Source organism: Vombatus ursinus, unplaced genomic scaffold (assembly GCF_900497805.2).
Source record: "Vombatus ursinus unplaced genomic scaffold, bare-nosed wombat genome assembly UNPS02014778.1, whole genome shotgun sequence".
NCBI classification, from domain to species: Eukaryota; Metazoa; Chordata; class Mammalia; order Diprotodontia; family Vombatidae; genus Vombatus; species Vombatus ursinus.
Genome location: NW_020954556.1, coordinates 49,728,778 through 49,738,857, shown reverse-complemented (window position 1 = coordinate 49,738,857; position 10,080 = coordinate 49,728,778).

Sequence of the window (10,080 nt, the reverse complement as noted above, 5' to 3'; positions counted from 1 at the left end):
GGGGGGGGGGGGTGTGGGAAGGGGACAAGAGAGTAGAGGAATGATGGAGAGGAGGGCAGATTGGGAAAGGGAGTAATCAGAAGCAAATACTTCTGAGGAGGGACAGGGTCAAAAGAAAGAATAGAATAAATGGGAGGGCAGGATAGGATTAAGGGAAATAGAGATAGTTTTTCACAGCATGTCTACTATGGAAGTGTTTTGCATAACTGCACATATATAACCTATATTTAGTTGCTTGCCTTATCAATGAGGGTGGGTGGGGAGGGAGGAAGGGAGAAAATTTAGAACCCAAAGTTTTAAAAACACATGTTTTAAAAAAATGTTTTCACGTGCAGCTGGGAAATAAGAAATACAGGAAATAGGGTACAGAAATCCACCCTGCCCTACCGGAAAATTGAAGGGGAGGGGAATAAGAGAAGTGGGGGGAGAGATAGAAGGGAAAGCAGACTAGGGAAAGGGGTACTTAGAATGCATGCCAACTTGGGGTGGGGGAGGGGTGAGATGGGGTGAAAATTTGGAACTCAAAATCTTGTGGAAGTAAATGTTGAAAACAAAAAAATAAATAAAAATTACCATTAAAAAAAATCCACACTGAACTGGAAAGATATGCCCTGTTACGTATTTAAATCAGGTTCTGTTCCTGGCTGCTTAAAAATCACTTTCCCCCTTTTGGCCTCATTTTATGTAATCTGTAATATGGGTTGGTTGAACTAGAATATCTCTAAATTCTTTTCAAGGTCAAAAATGTGGGAAATCTATAACATGTTATTCCTTTGATCCAATCCTACTACTTCCTTGGAATAGGTCAAAGATCTTGGCAAAGATGGAGACAAATTAGAGCAACCCTATCACTGTTTTACTTAGCTTATCTTCAGATATAAATTTTCCTCATCTATAAAATGAAGGGACTGTAGAACACCAACACCCAATAGGTACTTGACAAATGGTTGTTTATTGATGAATTGACTGGACTAGATCATCTCTAAAGGCCCTTTCTAACTCTAACATCCCATGATTATGAATCTACAGGATAGAAGAGGAGTTTAAGGAATTTTATGGATTCCTAATAATTGACACAATCCTTTATGAGTGATTAGGGCTGTGTGAATGCCAGTTATTACTTTTTAATTAGCCCTGCAATAAACACCTCCTTAAGACCTTTTATGATATGACTAATGCAAAGCTTCTTTCTTCCACACAGGGAGCATGGGAGTGGAATCTTCCTATTAAATATGGGACAGAAAAGGAGCATTGAGTTGGAATGATAGCATTTGTGGGGGCCAGGTTTGTTTTCTTCTTGGTGAAATTTAAGTTTGAAATGTTTTATTTCCCCATCATTAAAACAGTAGCAAGCAGCATTAGTAATAATAATTACTAGTATTATTATTCTAATCAATTGGCATTTATCACAGTTTCTCCTCCCTTAGCCACCACAGAAACTGTAGTGTAATATTCTTTTGCTGGTTAACCTTTCCTTCCAGGATAGTTTATTTTCAAGAAGAAACATTTGATAAAGCCTGGAGTAATTTTAAATACATGATTTGCCATGTTAACACTTGTCACTTATCATATGCACTTCACTCCAACCTCCCTGACATTCTGTTAACCTTCCAAGGCAAAGCTAAAGCAAGCCATTTGCAGTGGCTCTGTGAAAACTCTGGGTTTAAATTGCTTTTCCTCCCTTCCCCAAACTTACCATAACTATAAATAAATTTAATTATCATTCTAGGAAATGTAAGCAAATCTTCCATTACATTTTTTAATCTGCTATCTTCCCTCCCCCCAAATTATACTGGAGTTATACAGGCTACTCCCCCACTCCTGAGATAAAATCAGAATGTGTTCTCCATTCTGTATTTTCTGTGGGTTAGAGTCCAATCCAATGCATGGGGCTATATTCTATAGACACTAACATTTGTATACTGGAAAAGATGAAGTAGCTACACTCAGCTGCCTGAAAATGCTATATTGCTTATACTGACTCAAAATAAGCCCCAACTAGGGTTGTGTCTATACCACAATAAAAACAATAAATTACCTCACTTAGCCAAAGCTTTAGTCTACACAACAACCCACTTCTGGATTTTACAAATATAATAATTATGCCTTTGCATGTGCATAGCCCTTGATGTTTTTCAAAGAGCTTTCATATCCATTATCTCATTAGACCCTAAATATCAAAATTGTGAAGCAGATAGGCAAAATAGGGTTATTAATTTTTGCTATTTTATAGATGGGTAGATGGCAGCTCAGAGAAGGGAGAAAAGAGAAGGAAGGAAATAAATATTTATATAGTACCCTCTATGTGCAAGGCACTATGCTAAGCTAGGTGGGGCAGCTAGGTTGTCACAATGGACAAAGCTGGGACCTGGATGTCAAATCCAGTCTCTACTTACCAGCTATGTGACCCTGGGCAGGTCACTTAACCTCCATCTGCCTCAGTTTCTTCATTTGTAAAATGCAGATAATAATAGCACCTACCTCCCAGCATTGTTGTGAGAATTAAATGAGATGATAACAGTAAAAAATACTTAGCAAGGGCCTGACACATAGTAAGCACTATATAAATGTTAGCTATTAAGTTTAATTAAGTGCTTTACAAATATTATGTCATTTGATCTTCACATCAACTCTGTGAAATAGATGTTATTCTTATTTTTATTTTACAGTTGAGGAAACTGAGTCAAACAGAGGTTACATGACTTGTCCAAGGTCACACACCTAGTTAAGTGTCTGAGGTTGGATTTGACTGCAAGTCTTCCTCACTCCATGCCCCACACTCTATCCCGCATACCATACCACTTAGCATAGTCCCAAGGTCACACAAGTCCAGAGTGGAACTGGGACTAGATTCCTGGTCTTCCATCTGCAAGGTCAATACTCATGACTGATTGACTCTGGTTTGTTTGGTTTTTTTTAGGCAATTAGGGTTAAGTGACTTGCCAAGGGTCACACAGTTAGTAAGTGTCAAGTGTTTGGTCTGAAGCCAGATTTGAACTCAGGTCCTCCTGACTTCAGGGCTGGTGCTCTATCCACTGTACCACCTAGCTGCCCCTTGACTCTGTTTTTTTAAACAGGCTTCTTAACATGGCATCTCCTAGTTCTCTCACCTCTCCTTTGCTCTTTTTGCATTCTTCCATTTATTACTTTTATTTGTATGTATGTTTTGATCTCTCAATAAACCCTTTTAGATTTGGGACTGTCTTATTTCATCCTCACATGCCTAATGTCTAATAAATAGTGTCTTATATGTAGTAGGTACTTAATTGATATTTCTTGAATTTAATTTAAAGAGGACGTAACAACAATGACAGCAACAATAACAATAGCCAATTTTTATATAGCATTTACTATACACCAGAAACTGTGCTAATGCTTTACAAATATTATCTCATTTGATCCTTACAACAACCCTGGGAAGTAGGTGCTTTTGTTATCCTCATTTTACACTTGAGTAAACTGAGGCAAATAGAGGTTAAGTGATAGAGTCACATAGTTAATAAGCCTGTGGGGCTGGATTTGAACCCAAGTCTTCCTGACCCCAAGCCCGGCACTCTATCCACTGTGCCACCTAACTTCCAAACAGTCCATTTTCCCTATTTGACCACTTTCCACTCTCTGGGGTTGATGTTTGATATTTGGTGCTTCTGGTAGCCTTGATACATAAGGCTTATATAACATTTAAAATATCCTAGCAATTATAAGGAATCTAATTCAATGCAAGTCAATAAATAATTGTTAAGTGTCTATGAGGGGGAGGACCCTTTGCTAGATTATGTGGATACAAAAACAAAACAAAGGAGACACTAAATTCTAGGATATTTAAGCCTGCAATTGTCTCACCAGGAGGTGAGAACCTTTGAGGTGAGTCACACTATTTATTATAAAGCTAATGTTTGCGATGTACTCAATATGCTGACATATTTAGAAAACTCCACAGTGGCTACTGGATTGGAAAAGATCAGTTTATGTTCCAATCCTAAAGAAGGGCAATGCTAAGGAACGTTCAAATTACCAATTCTCATTTCACATGCCAGCAAGGTTATGCTTAAGATTCTGCAAGCTAGGCTTCAGCAGTATGTGAACTGAGAATTATCAGAAGAGCAGTCTGGTTTTCAAAGAGGCAGAGGAACTAAAGACCAAATTGCCAACATTTACTGGATTATGGAGACAGCAAGGGAGTTCTAGGAAAACATCTACTTCTGCTTCATTGACTACACTAAAGCCTTTGATTGTGTGGATCACAACAAAATGTAGCAAGTCCTCAAAGAGATGGGAGTACCAGATCATCTTACTTGTCTCCTGAGGAACCTGTATGAGGGTCAAGAAGCAATAGTTAGAAACAATCGTTAAATAAAAGATTGGTTTAAGATTGGAAAAACAGTATGACAAGGCTGTGTATTACCAGTTTATTTGTTTAACTTAAATGCAGAGTACATCGTGTGAAATACCAGGCTAGATGAATCAAAAGCCAGAATTAAGGTTGCCAGGAAAAATATCAACAATCTCAGATATGCAGACAACATCACTCTGATGGCAGAAAGTGAAGAAGAATTAAAAAGCCTCTTGATGAAGGTGAATGAGAAGAATATAAAAGCTGACTTGAAGCTTAACATAAAAAAACCCCTAAGATTTTGGCAACTGGTCCCATCATTTCCTGATTCGAAGACCAGAACTTGATTCATTAGTTGCTGCAAATATTCCCTCCCATTTAACAAACATTTATTATTATGATAATATGTTATTATATTATATTGTTGTTTCATTTCAGTTGTGTCCATCTTCCTGACCCTATTTGGGGTCTTCTTGGCAAAGGCACTGGAGTGGTTTTCCATTTTCTTCTCCAGCTCATTTTATAGATGAGGAAACTAAAGCATATAGGGTTAAGTGACTTGCCCAGGGTCACACAAGCTACTAAGTGTCTGACGCCAGATTTGAACTTAGGGGTTTGGTAGGATAAGACTTATGACTGAAATACGGCTCTGGTTGGACATATCATGTTTAAAAGGAACAGGATCGACTTTTAAAAAAAATGGGTAGAGTTGAGGCAGCTAGGTGGCGCAGTGGATAGAGCATTGACCCTGAAGTCAGGAGGACCTGAGTTCAAATCTGGCCTCAGACCAAACACTTGACATTTACAGTTGTGTGACCATAGGTAAGTCACTTAATTGCCTAAAAAAATTAGGTAGAGTAGCATTATATAAGAAAATGTATCCATTTGATAAAATCCAGGAACCAGAGGTGGGAAGTATGGTGGAGAATATTTGGTTGAAGATAAAGGTAGGCAGCAACAGAACTACTGATATTTTCATTGGCATATAAAACAGATTGTCTGGACAAAAATCAAATAGTTGAGGATTTTGGGAAACATCACAAAACAACATAGAGAAATGATGTATTCCATTATCCAGAGATATACCGCAGCTCTCTGTCTTGCTTCCTAAAGCAGCCCAGCTAGTAACTGCTCAACTTGTCTTAATAGTAGTTTCTTCCTTCAAAAGGTGGAGGAACCAATAAAATGAACCTTTATTTTGGATCTGATTCTCACCAGCAAAAAAGAACTGGTTTCTGTCTTGGGGGCCAGGGGTGGGGAATGACCATATTATCTTATCATTTGTGACAAAAAGAGAAGGAAGCTGAGCAGAATCTGACATGCATTCTAGAGTTTGGCAGGGTAGATTTCAAAGGGCTCAGAGAAAGGATAGGAAAGAATGCATGACTTAAAATTCTACACTAGGAGACAAGCTCTCAAGAATGAAGTCCTGAGAACAACAACAACAAAAATCCATTGTGGAAGAAAAGGGGGAGTTATCTAAAGAGAAGTAATATTAATAATCAACCAACTTGGACTTAGATGAATATAAAAGCATGGGGCGGTCCTGTATAATAGTATGAAGAGTGGTAATGCTCAGAATGTGCTAATACTGGTGAAGAAAGCTAAAACAACAAAAAAGGTTTTGTTTTTTAAGGCTATCTGGCAGAAAAAAAGGAGGATCAAAGAAAGCATTATATTACTGCTCGAGGTGGATATGACAGTGATGATCAGCAGTTGAGACAAGGCCAAGGTGCTCAATGGTTACCTTGCTTCTGTTTTCCCGGCCAAGGAAAATGATCTTTGGACTGGAAAGGACAGAACAAAGATGGCTAATAGGGAGTTGACACCCAAGATAAATAGGGAAATACTAAGAGAGCACTTAGCTGCCTTGATGAATTCAACTTGCCAAACTCAGATGAATTACATCCCAGGGTACTGAAAAGAACTGGTAGATGAAATTACTAAGCAACTGTCACTCATCTTTGACTAACTGGGCACACTAAGAGAGGTATTTTAAGGTTGGAGCTTTCCTAAAAGGGAAGAGAATTGAGTCTTCATACTACAGGTCAACGAGTGTAGCTTTGTAATTGAAGGGAAAGTTGAGAAAAGGAAGTAGTGGTCAAAGAACCAGCATGGCTGCATCATGAACAGGATATACCAAACTAACTGCATTTCCTTTTTTGACGAGGGTACTGATCTGGTAGGTCAGGGGAATATTGCTGATATGTTTATGTGGATTTTAACCAAATATTTGACAGGGTCACTCATGCTATTCTAGTAGACAAGATGGACAGATATGAACTAGATAATAGTATAAATTAGGTGGATTTGGAACTAATTGAATGACTGGACTCAAGGAGACATCATTAATAGTTTGATCTTAACTTGGAAGGAGGTCTCTAGTGTAGCATTCTAAGGATGTCTCTTAGACCCTGAATTCTTTAAGAAAAATTTTTTATCGATGACTTGAATAAAAGACAGAGTATGCTTATCAAACTTCCAAAGCTAGGGTTGACAGCTAACACATTCAGTGATGGAGGCAGGATTCAAAAAGATCATGGCAGGCTAAAACATTGGACTGATTCTAACAAGATGAAAATAATATGGAAGAAGACAGATACATAGGGATTCAAAAATCAACTTCACGAATATGTGATACAAGAGGCATGACCGGAGAGTCATTCATCTGAAGGAAAAAAAAAGACCTTAGGATTTTAAAAGACTGCAACCTTTTATGAGGCAATAATGTGATATGGCAGTCAAAAGAACCCAATTCCCTTTTAGGCTGCATGGAGAAGCATGATGTCCAGGACTAGGGAGATGATAGCCCCATTGTACCCTGCTCTTATGAGACCATATGTCGAATATTGTATTCAGTTCTGGGCACCACATTTTAGCAAGGACATTGATGAGTTGGAGATTGTCTGCAAGGGGGCAACCAGGAGAGTGACAGGCCTCAAGATTATGCCATATTAGGATTAGCTGGATGAAATCTAGCCTGGAGGAGATAAGATTTAGTGAACACATGATTTCTGCCTTCAAGTATTTGAAGTTCTATCACATGGAAGAGTGACTAGATTTCTACTTGACCTTAGAGTTTGGAACTAGGAATAATGGATGGAAGTTGCAGAAATACATATTTTAGCTTGATATAATGAAAAATTTCTTAATAATTAAAGCTGTTCAGAAATGGAATGGAGTCCCCTGGGAGGCAGTGAGTTCTCCTTTGTTGGTGGTCTTGAAACAAAGGCTAGATGACTATTTGTTGAGTATATTATAGAGGAAATTCTTTTGAATGTTTAGATTGTTTCAGAAGGCTTTCCAACTCCAAGATTCTGTTATTCTGCGTATATAAGTGTAATGAGAAAGTGGTGGAATGGTCCCCATGTGTATAGTGAGGTCCACATTTATAGTGAGGGGACTTGTCCTTGTGTGTCTCAAAGGGAGGCAGAATATATGTCTCTAGCTTCTTCTCCCCTCCATCCTTCTCCAAGAGAGACTTTCATTCCTGCCGAGAAGAGAAATAGGAAGTTGGAGTGGAAGCCACCAGTCTGTTCTCCTCAGAGAGAAGGGGGTACCAGGCTAGAAGTTTATCTGTCTGCTTCCTTTAAATATTGCTCATCTAGGGAATATGATCAGGTTCCATCTAATTTAGGATTGCTTTGTCATTTCTGGTGGGAAGGGGGACCTCAAGCTCTATATTGAAGACTTGATCCCTTTCCCATCACCGCCAGTTCCACAATGAATACACATAGAGAATGGCAGAGAAGCCCATTTATCCAAATTGCAGCAAAATAGAAATCAGAGAAAGTATACATGGGAGATTATATACCAGATGATACAGAGAGAAGAAGCTTTCTCATTGGGAGCTAGATACCTCAGATTAACCAAGAGAGAGTATCTGGGATCCCACCAAAAGGAAATTCTCCCAAGTCTCTAGAGTAACAAGCTGGGAATAGAGACATGATTGAGATTGCTCACTTCTCTCACATCTTCCCAGAGTCTTTTCCTTCAGCAACCTGAAGTGGGGTTGATCTCTTCCATCTTTTCTCTTGAAGCTGGAAGCCAATTTAACACTACATGAAGAAGATTCTTGCTTGGAGAGTGCAGAAGGGGCATTCCTGCTTAAAGAGTCCTCAAAGGGGGGACTGGACTGACTGAGAACTAAATCTCTCATCTCTTGCCAACTCCTCTCTGCCTCTTATACAGGACAGGGCATTAATTCTGCCAATAAGGAGAGAGTCCCAATCCAATGGGCTTTGGGATAAGGGTTACATTATCATGTAGATTTTGAGGATCATTGAAAAATGACTTTGGTTAAGTAACCAGAGTATTTCTACTTACCTTTTATTACTCTGTATTCAAATATAATACAGCTGAGAAAGTGTCCCACTTAAAAGGCCACTTTTCTGATATCATCTCTGTAGGTTATCAGACTTTAGACTGAAACTATCTAAACTCTCTCTACCTAAACATAATTCCTCTCAAGTCATCATAGATGAAGTGGGATCACTTTGAAAGAATCACAAATCAATGTTATGCTTTCTCTCCTGATTGGTGAGTCATTGTCTGGGGTCTCATTTCATGAGGGCTACCTGCCATGCTCACTTCACTCCCAGATCAACTCACTCTCTGGACTCCTCCACATACTGCAACCCTACTGCCTCTTCTCTACCATTTTCCACCTACCCTTTATATTTTGTCTTCCCCTATTAGAATGTAAACACCTTGAAAATAGGTACCATTTTGCTTTCTTGTATTTGGGTCCACTTAGCACATAGTGAATGCTTAATAAATACTTCATCCTTCTATGTAACCATTGAGTATGGACAGAATATCCCATTTTATTTAGTAAGCAAACTTGACTGAGTCTTTGGTAAGAGGGGGTGGAGTTTGTTGGGAAGTACATATAACTAGGGCTGATCAAAAGGTAGAACAGTCTGTGCCCTTCTGGAAGTTGGTACTCTTCCTCATAAAGAGAAATGACACTGCCATTTTCCCAGATTGAATGATATATTTTGTTTTAGCCAAGCCAAAAACTACTTAGTATTTTGGTATTGTAACTTGCAAATAAACCAATAGGGTTTCCTCCTTTTTCCTCTCTAGCCTCCTCCTAATCAAAACTTAATCTAAGAAAAGACTTAAAGGTCAGTCAGTTACACCTTAGGGTAAGTTACTGTGTTCCCTCTCCCAGGAGTTTGTTTGTATTGTAAGCTTGACTTCTCCTTGTTGAATGAAGATTTTTATCCTATGCTAAAAGAATTTCAGGAATCAACAGAGCAGACGAATGAGGTATTTTAAGGGATGGGGCCCCTTCTTGGTGCCTCTGTGATTGGTTGAGGAGTTCAGGAATAACTGCTTGTCTGGGGGATGGATGATAATTTGGAGAAAAACTGTATAAATGCAGAAGGCCTCATGGTCTATAGCAGAGATGTCAAACATGCAGCTCATGGGCCAGGGTAAGTCAACAACACTCCTGTGAAATTAAAATGTAATTGAGAAATATTTAACAAAATAAGTAAAAATATAACAAAACATAGCTGATGCTACATTTTAAAAACTAAGTCAATATGTAGCCCACAGGGATCCTTATATACAGATTAATGGCCCTGTTTATATTTCAGTTAGATACCACTGGAATACAGCAATAGGCACCAATGCTCCAAGTATGATCCCTCACTGCCTGTGGTTTGGAGGATGATGAACAGTGAAGATGGCTTTTATCTTTCCTGAGGTATGAAATGTATCATTCATACTCTGCAATC